The sequence below is a fragment of the Myotis myotis genome, unplaced genomic scaffold, assembly GCF_014108235.1.
Source record: "Myotis myotis isolate mMyoMyo1 unplaced genomic scaffold, mMyoMyo1.p scaffold_m19_p_14, whole genome shotgun sequence".
NCBI classification, from domain to species: domain Eukaryota; kingdom Metazoa; phylum Chordata; class Mammalia; order Chiroptera; family Vespertilionidae; genus Myotis; species Myotis myotis.
This window is the reverse complement of record NW_023416318.1, coordinates 39564408-39573679: the sequence shown is the minus strand read 5'-3', so window position 1 is coordinate 39573679 and position 9272 is coordinate 39564408. Positions and strand designations below refer to the sequence as shown.

The 9272-nt window shown below is 43.1% G+C and overlaps 1 pseudogene; it reads left to right on the top strand.

Moving 5' to 3' along the window:
- The first annotated feature begins 317 nt into the window (after positions 1 to 317).
- On the top strand, positions 318 to 847 carry LOC118669452 (annotated as a pseudogene).
- Positions 848 to 9272: the final 8425 nt, after the last annotated feature.

Below are 9272 nucleotides of genomic sequence, written 5' to 3'. Positions count from 1 at the left end.
TTACCCTGAGGTTTTATTGTATCTCGTGATAATGACAGTTTTGTTTCTTCCTTTCAGTCTTCATAGCTTTACATTTCTTGTCTACTGAACTATTAAGACCTCCAGTGTAATAATGAATTGTAGCGTGGTGATAGCAGGCATCTTGATCTTTAAGAAAAATCCTTTTATCGTTGCCCTGTTTGGTATGATGCACACTTAAGTTTTCATGTGTGCCTTTTCCCTGGTGAAGAATGCTTCTTCCTATTCCTAATTTGCTAAGGCGGCTTAGTCTGAATATAAATGTTGAATTTATCTAATTACGTTGCAGCCCAAGAGAAATGTGTTTTGGTTTAGTTGTTCACAAGAATAAACCTCTAGCTTTTAGGAGTGGCCTTGGGCGCTGCCTGCCTACCTCCAAGGGTCTCAGCTGCCCCTCCACCACATGCGCATCTTGGCACCTAACCATGTTGTTGCCGAGTCCCGCTTCTGGTACTTTGTGTCTCAAACTAAAGAAGCTGAAGAAATCTCCAGGGGAAATCATCTACTGTGGCCAGGTGTGGGGCAGCGTCCCCTTGGGCTGAAGAACTTTGACATCCAGCTGCGCCACGACCCCACAGTGGCGCCTGCAACATGTACCGGGAGAACCAGGGCCTGACCACCCCGTGCTATGGAGACACGGGGGCCTGGCACCCTGCCCACGCCCACTCAATCCAGATCCTGAAGGTGGAGGAGATCGTGGCCAGCAAGTGCCACCCGCTGGCGGTCAAGCAGTTTCACGACTCCAAGATCAAGTTCCCCCTGCCCCACCGCATCTAGTCGCCAGCACCAGCCACACTTCACCACCAAGAGGCCCAGCACCTTCTTTTAGCTGCAGGGCCTCCCTGTCCCCTGGTCTGCCCAAATAAATTCCTTTGGAAAAATCAAAAGAAAAAAAGAATAAACCTCTACGTCTGAAACATGCCCAAACTGGCCTGTTTGAGGGGAATACCCAATGGGTCAGCTAAGATTATATAAAATGTCCATTGATTAAGATATTAAAACCTTTTATTATGTTCCCCTTCAAGCCAGCAACTAAGTTGGCCAATTACTGGTTATTGTAACTTGGCTTCTCTTAAACAGCCTCTAACTCCAAGGGCATACCTTGGTGCGGAATTAAAACCATGAGCATATTGCATTTCTGAGGGGTTGGTCTAGGAAACATTCAGTTCAGAGGCATAGGACAGACGAATTCAGTGCCCAAGCATCTAGGAAGCACAGAGCTGTACTATTTGCTCTGGCAGCATACATCTTCCCCACCCCAGCCCCACTGTGCCCATATTAAAGGTGGAAGGCCTGACAATGTGGAGAGGGGCTAAGGGAAGGAGGAATAGAAAACAAGAAGGCAATAGCGGTAATGAGATCCCCTAGTGGCAGCGCACAGCAACACCAAACATCCGAGTGCGGTGAGTGTTGCCTATCTCTGAGCCCGTGGAGACATTGCTATAATCTTAAGGTCAAGTTCTTTATGTAAGACTGCATTTATTAGTATACAGTTTTTTTACTGTACACTAATATTCAGTGAGATATTTACTTTTACTCTATGTAGGAGTGTGAAGTAAGTATTCTTTCATATTTTCTTGCTGTATATTTTGTGCCAAGTTTGTACTGACTCCTTTGGCTACTGTATAGAACATTGTTCTTATGTATTCTGTTTTGCTAGTTATTTGTATTAGTTTTTATAAAAATTTATTTGTATTAAAATTTATTTCACGTTATGATTTACTTTTGGTTTCCAGGATTTGATGGGAGATCATATTTAAAGCTATTTACTAGTATATAGTCTTCCATGTGTATGGGATTTCATTTACCAGTAAATTTTTGTTCTGTAACTTAGTACCAAAAGTCACTAATACTAATATACTCCCTTTTAACTATATTATTTTATATCATTAAAAGTTAGTAGAATGTTGTCTCATAGCCATAACCAATGATTTTTCATCTGGACTCCTGTGTATAGTATACTGCATCGACAGAACTACTTTAAAAATCTCTTTAAAACAAGCAAGATGAAAACTATTTCAATTTCTTCCTTCACATTTCCCTCCTCCCCCAGATTCCCAGATTTCCTTGTAAAACTGGCATGTCTTATCTGCCAGTAAATACTATATATCTTTTATTGGATGCCAACTGCATATTTTGGCCTTCACACCCTTATGAATTATATAAGTGGAGCTTGCACAGCATTCTGGGGAAGTGTTTGTTTTGGTCGGGGCCAGTCCCTGGAAGCCAGGAGCTCAAGCCGGTGGGCACGAGCAAAACCCAGTGGTCTCCTGAACCCCATCCATCAGCACCTCCGCAGTGGACTACAGACCTGCAGGAGAAAGGACACAGATCTGGGTAGTGTTTATTTTTAGTGTCAAGGGATGACATCACTGCCCGAGATTATGACTTTGGACAAGCTGGTGGGTGGGCTTGAATTTACAGCACAGAAAGGTCAAACCTTGGTTAACAGGCCACATTATTAGAGCACAGAGAACATTATATGCATGTTTTTAAAGTAGGAAATATTAACACTTTTATGAGCTTCATGTAAACTGGACGGTGTTCAAGTCCAAAAAGTACTTTATATAAAACTTACATGCTATGTTTGGCCAATTTTTTCTTTTTTTCTAAATCTTGTGATAATAATCTCAATCTCTCTCTCTCTCTCTCTCTCTCTCTCTCTCTCTCTCTCTCTCTTTCTCTTCTCCAGTGGGTTGACAAAGGCTCTTGCTTAATTAAAATCAATGAACTGGAGTTTGGCCAATTCCCTTATTTTATGTCCATGGGCTCTAAATAGTCAATTTGGAGCTCACATTTATAAGAGCACAAATAAAACATAGCTTGGAAATGTCTAGTAGGTACCACAAGGTGAATCAGTGGAGATCATTCTCCATATAGGTGTGTGTATATGAGGTGGGCTAGGGAGACCAGGGCAGGAGTTTTTTTTGGGTCATCAAGACCAGGGCTTTACTGAGCCAGATTCTCCCCCCATTGAGTACATTCTTAAAGTAAACTGGTTGTTATGGAAACCTATGACCTTCTTCAGGACCACAAAAGGGCCCATTAAAGTTATTGTCTTAAAATTGGGAAACCATAATACAGTTTTCATGGCAAGTTAGCATTGCAGGTTAACCCTTAAGCTTGAATGAATGGCACTTGGGACTTTTGCTGCGGAAAACAGAGATTAACTATGGGCTTTGTACCATGTTTGTCTGAGAGCACCACCACTGGATGGCAGTAAAAATCCTTGAATTGCCCTCTATTTTTCCCCCTGCTCATTAGCTAGTCCTTCTTGTCCACTTTAAAATGCCATGCTTTTAGAGTTAACTTTTACCAGAATACCTTAATGTGACATGCATATGACATGTTAAACTCAAGTTCAAAAAATGATAAAAAAGGAAAGACAATTATATGTATTATAGTCATATAATTGCTAAGATTAAGAAATTTGGATGACTACAAAAGCTAGGCAGTTTCCCCATTAGTTAAGGTCAATACTCAGTCACTATGTCATTTTAAAATCAAATTAGGTCCAAAGTGAAGATATATTGATTACACAAGGTCTCAGGGGGACTTTAGACTTCTAAATACTAGGGAGAAAAATGGTCTCAAAATTAGGACACGGGTATTATCTTTTCATTGGTTACTTTCCTAATTGAATGAAAGGTTACACTTTTTCAGTGTGGACTTTCAAAAGAAGACTCAAAGGCACTCAAAATTCTCCATATTCAAAAGTGAACTCATTATCTTAACTTCAAGGTTACTCACTCATTTATTCAACAAATATGTATTGAACACCTACAGATTAGGGCTAAGCTTTGGGAATATAAGAGTATCCAGTTCAGATAAGTTTTCTGCTTCCATGGAGCTCAGATGTTCCCTGCCTCATCTACTAGTAGTCGTCCAACCCAGAATCTGAAGGTGACCCTTCCTTCCTCCCCAACATCTCCCACAGCCAATCAATAGCAAATATTATTGATTCTATAGCCTAAATATCAACGTATTCCCTCCACATCTCATCTTTCTCATTTCTACTTCTCTGGTCCAAGTCATCTTCCTATTGCTGCAACCTTTTCTAACTGGTCTTCCTGCTCCTGCTCTTGCCTCCCTCCAATCCACTCTCCTCTGAGTAGCCAGAGAGATGTTTCAAAAGTATAAACCTGATCAAGTCACTCCCCTGTATAGAAGCATTCAATGGCCTTCCATTGTCTTCCAGATAAATTTCAATATGTCCCCTGCTTACCTGCTCAGATTGATCTCATGCCGTGTTTCCCTTTGCTGTCTGCACCCAAGTCACCAGTCACCCAGTGACAATAAACTTCTTTTAATTCCATGACTTTAACTCACTCTTGCTTCCTTTGGGACTTCCCCGCAATGTCTTTTTGCTTGGAATACTCCCCTAGTTCCTCCCATCAATACTCCTTGGTCTAAATGCTCCTTCAGATGTCAACTGAACTGTCACTTTCCCAAGGGTACCTTCTTTGACCCAGGTAACTAGGGTGGGCCCTCTTTGTGTGCTTTCGCTTAGTACGTGGTATTTCCTCTCTCATAACACTCATCACACTATATTGAAACTACTCGTTTAATGTTGACCTTTCCCATAATAGGTATTACCAGGTTGTCAAGTCTGGGGAGTTGAAAAGAAAAACACTGATGCTGATACCCTAGTAATTGAATCAGAATCACTGAAAATGGGATGAAGTCTGGTAGTTTTATTTGTGTAATTTTTTATTTTGATTCAAACTTATAGAAAAGTTTCAAGAAAAATATAAATAATTCTCCCATACCTTTTACCCACATTTACCAATTGTTTACATTTTGCCCTATTTTCTTCTTTCTCTCTCTGATCCTCCACCTGTCCATGTACATTTTTTTTTCTAAATCATATCAGATTAAGTGTGCCTTTACTGCTATTTACTTCAGTGCGTATTTCCTAAAAACAAGTATTCTCTCTTACATTAACACAATATGTGGTGAAAAATCAGGAAATGTAACACTGATATAATCCTAGTATCTAATCAAGAGTTCATGTTCAAATTTATTAGGTGTCCCAATAATGTTCATGTAAAAGTATGGGTTTTCAGGAAAGAGTCTCTGGGATGGAGATTGGTGTGCAGAAATTTTTACAGGGAGCTGTATCAGGATCAACACTGTGGAAGGGAAGATAAGGAAGCAGCCAGTATTGGACAGAGGAAGAAATGGGGCTGTGGTGTTGTCTCGACAAAGACTAAGCCAACGCTTTGTGGACCTTGAAGCTGTCATGGCCTTTTAATGCTATCTTGAGATAAAATGAGAGCTCTGGGTCTTTATATTATACACTGAACAGTTATTAGATCTGAGCTGCCCTGGGGAAGGAGGCATGACTTTGTGCAAGGTAGAACTTTCCAGCCAACGGTAATTTCTGAGGAATGTCCTCCAATAGCTCCCTCAATAACTTGAGGAATAAGTCCTTCAGTCTTAAAGGGGCCAGAGTGGCACATCACAGCTTCCACTGTGGTCCACCATTTCTATTACTCAGATCCACTTCTCCATGTAAATTCTGGGAAGAGTTCCTCCAAGATCCTGTGGTACCTCTTTTCCTGGGGGAAAGGGAAAACAAGGTTAGTAGAATAAATTACACCAGCTGTAAGCACTTAGGCTACAATTGATATTCACAATCTACTGGGTAAATGGCTAACCTATTGGCATGACCCAGATCTTGATTCCTGAGGTCTCTGAGCTCTTGGTCTCCATGCCCTTCTTAAGCATGACTGTTGTGTTTGTTCATGTATCATTAAGATGAGCAAGGGAATGTCAAGAGGTAACCCAGGGGATCACCAAGAGGTCACCCCATTCCTCTCCCATGTAGTGGCAGATCTCCTTGTTCTGATGATCAGCATCCTCACTGCTAGCTGGTGGGTGGGTGGCAGCTTCGGAACCCCATATGAGCATCTTTTTTCTTGGACCACTCCAGCCATTGTTGCAAGTTGGGTTTCCCGGGAAGCCAATTCTGAGATGGAGATCAGCACACAGGTATTACATTGGGGAGAGATCTTTAGAACAATGTCTATAGAAGGGAAGGGAAGGAAGCAATATTGGGTAGAAGAAGAAAATGGGTTATGATACAATCTCAACAGACCCTCCATCTCATTACAATCTTATACAGTTCTGCTACTTAAAGTTTTTGTTTTTTTTTTTACAGTGACATCAAGTAGTACAGTGTGCACTTCCAGCATCAGTTTCTCTGCTGCATTTATGAAATATTGGATCAACACCACAGAGATGAATATCCGGTCAAGGTTTTCTGCAATCCTTCCTTGTATTTCTCTGCAAAAATACCTTTTTTTCTTTTGAATTCAGTGGTTATACTTCAACAGTTTTCCCATAAACATATTGTTTCCTATTTATGAAAGCATTTATCTTTGGGATGCTCTTTAGTATTTTAGGATTTTTTAATGACTCACAAAAAAAAAAAAAAAAAAAAAAAAAAAAAAAAAAAAGCAGCTCAGCCCTAACCGGTTTGGCTCAGTGAATAGAGCATCGGCCTGCGGACTGAAAGATCTCAGGTTCGATTCCGGTCAAGGGCATGTACCTTGGTTGTGGGCACATCCCCAGTGTGGGGTATGCAGGAGGCAGCTGATCGATGTTTCTCTCTCATTGATGTTTCTAACTCTCTATCCCTTCCCCTTCCTATCTGTAAAAAATTCAATAAAAAATATATAAAAAAAGCAGTTCTTCAGAAATGTAACTATTAAAATAGAATCTAACAAGTATTGTAAGCTGAGACTTATTACAAAATTTGCACTTTCACCTAAATTCGTGACCAATACTGAGTAATCTTTCCTAATATTTGTTTCTTCACATCTTCGGCAATGTTTTCTATGTGACTTCCCAAAAAAAACTTGCTGAAAAAGGAATGCCTCTTAGTTTGTTAGTCTTTGTGGTACAATTATTCCAACCATTTTTTTTTTAACTATTGCAGGAAGAACCAGAGACCTGTGGCTTTTGTCCTTAATGGTAAAGTGAGAAACCTCAAAAGAAGGTCCTAAGTAATTATCAGTAGGTTTTGTGAGATTTGTTAAGAACTGGGTTTATTCCACAGAGCTCTAAATATCTCTGAGAAACTGCTGGAGTTTGTCTTCCTGTTCTGATGCTTAGTTTTTAAATGCCTTGCTAACTATGGGACTTGGTTTATTACTAGTTAACACCTCAAGACACAATATGCTAGCCAACAATGTGAATTTTATCACTAATGGCAGCAGATATAAATCCATGTTTCAAATGGTCTTGATGACTTTCGGTTTGGAGGGACTATTGCTTGCGGGTCTAATGATACCATCAGCTCCTAATGTGGCTGATGAAGAGTGTGGTCAGAGTAGAAAAGTTTGCTCTGCCATTTTCCTTAGGTTTAGTTTGCTTTTATCTTTCTTTCACTTGCTACTTTTGTGCAGACATCTTTGAAAGCCATTTTTCAGTATGAGTGCTAACCTAATTAAAATGAGATATTATCTAAATCTGCTTCCTGGGTACACATTAATAGAAATGTCTGAAGTCTTGCTAGAAGCAATCGAATGCCAGAGGCAGCATTGTCATCCCCTCTGCACTTTTTCCTCCGTGGGATACCTTAAAAACCCTGAGCAATTAGCAAGCTCCCAATGGATACAAAATGGATAACTAGGTTAAAAAGTAGGGGCTCCTACTAAGCCACGTCTCCCCAGTCTGAACTTGTGCAAGGGGCGTTTTGGGCCTCAGTGCACAATTTTGCCTTTGCTCCGATTAATGTTACCTCCCATCATTTGTCCCTTCACTTTAGCCTGTCAAGATCTTCTGAGAGTCCGATTCTATCATCCAATATGGTTGCTGCCTCACTCAAGTTTGCATCCCTCTACATCTTTATTTAAGATGTTAGTATAAATGTGAGGACACTTTTCTCTTTAAGACAAAAACAAGACAACACAATAAAACAACTTCCCTTTGCCCCAGTTATTGCTCAGCCCCTCGTGGGACTGACAATGGCAGGACGGTTTAGTCTGTAGTCCCCGCAGGGTTTCCTGCCAGGGGACTTGTGTGTTTCGGAATCAAGCAACATGAGTCAACAGCTCTTGGGATCTTTGTTCTCCAATTCCTCCCTCAGATCAGAACCGGTGTTTAGAATTCCTCCCCCATGTTCCTAATCACCCGCACCAGGACTTCTCAGTTGCTCCCGACCCCCTTCTAGGGGAGACACTTGAATAAAAAATTTAAAAAGTATTTTGCAGAGTTACCTTTTACTGATCTCCCTCCCCCCCCCACACACACGCACGCACGCACACACACACACACACACACACACACACCCCTTCATCTTATTCACTGAGATGCCCCAGATTGTGAAGCCAACAGGAGAAGGAAGGGAAGGTGGGGGGGTTCTGGGATGACACCAGGTTTCTGGGCTTGGTGGCTGCGCTGAGGGAAGCCAGTGCTTCCTGCCTACTTTCCATGGCGAAAACGATGTCCAGAGTAGAAAAGGCAACGTGACTGTGAGGCTCTTTCAGCCCTGGGGGAGTTCCAGGACATGGGGTGGGGGTGGGGGATTCCTGATGTCCACCAGTGTGTGCAGTGGTGGGGACACTGCCAGGCAGCTGGGGAGGACCACCTCGGGGCAGGTCTGCTCAGGGGTGGGCTTGCATGTATGTGAGCATGTGCACACGTGTGTGTGCGTGCTTGTGCATGAGTATCCTCTGCACACACATGCCATCAGGGAGGTGACTGAGGACCAGGTCCAGCCTGTCCTTTGGCTGGGAAGGCGGTGCCTGGAGAAGCCTGCCCAGGTCCCAGGTTGTCACAGTTTAGGGAGCCGGGGGCAGCCACAAGTCCCAACCCAGCCAGGCGGGCACCCTTCCCACCAGTTACCAGCCTCCCTCAAGTCCTGGGCCCAGGCCTGGGGGCCAGGAGGCCCGAGCTGCGCAGCTGCTGGAGATGGAGATGGCGATGGAGAAGGCCCGTCCGGCCCACCACACGCCCAGGTGTGCCCAGTTTCTTACCTCCGAGGGGCTGCTTCACTGCCAATCATCGTCCTTTCTCCCCGGAGGGGGAGGGACCCCTGTGGTGCGGCAGCCGGACAGCACAGGGACCTGACAAAGCGGCGGTTCCTTCTGAAATGAAATGTGGCTGCGGGAGCCCACGGGAGCATGTGCACGGTCCCCGCTCCATCGGGCAAACTGGAAGGTGCCCTGTGGGCGGGCAGGCTGCGGGGATGCGAGGCGCAGCGGGGACGCCAAGAGGGAATGAGCCGCTCCCAGCCCTTAGCCGCC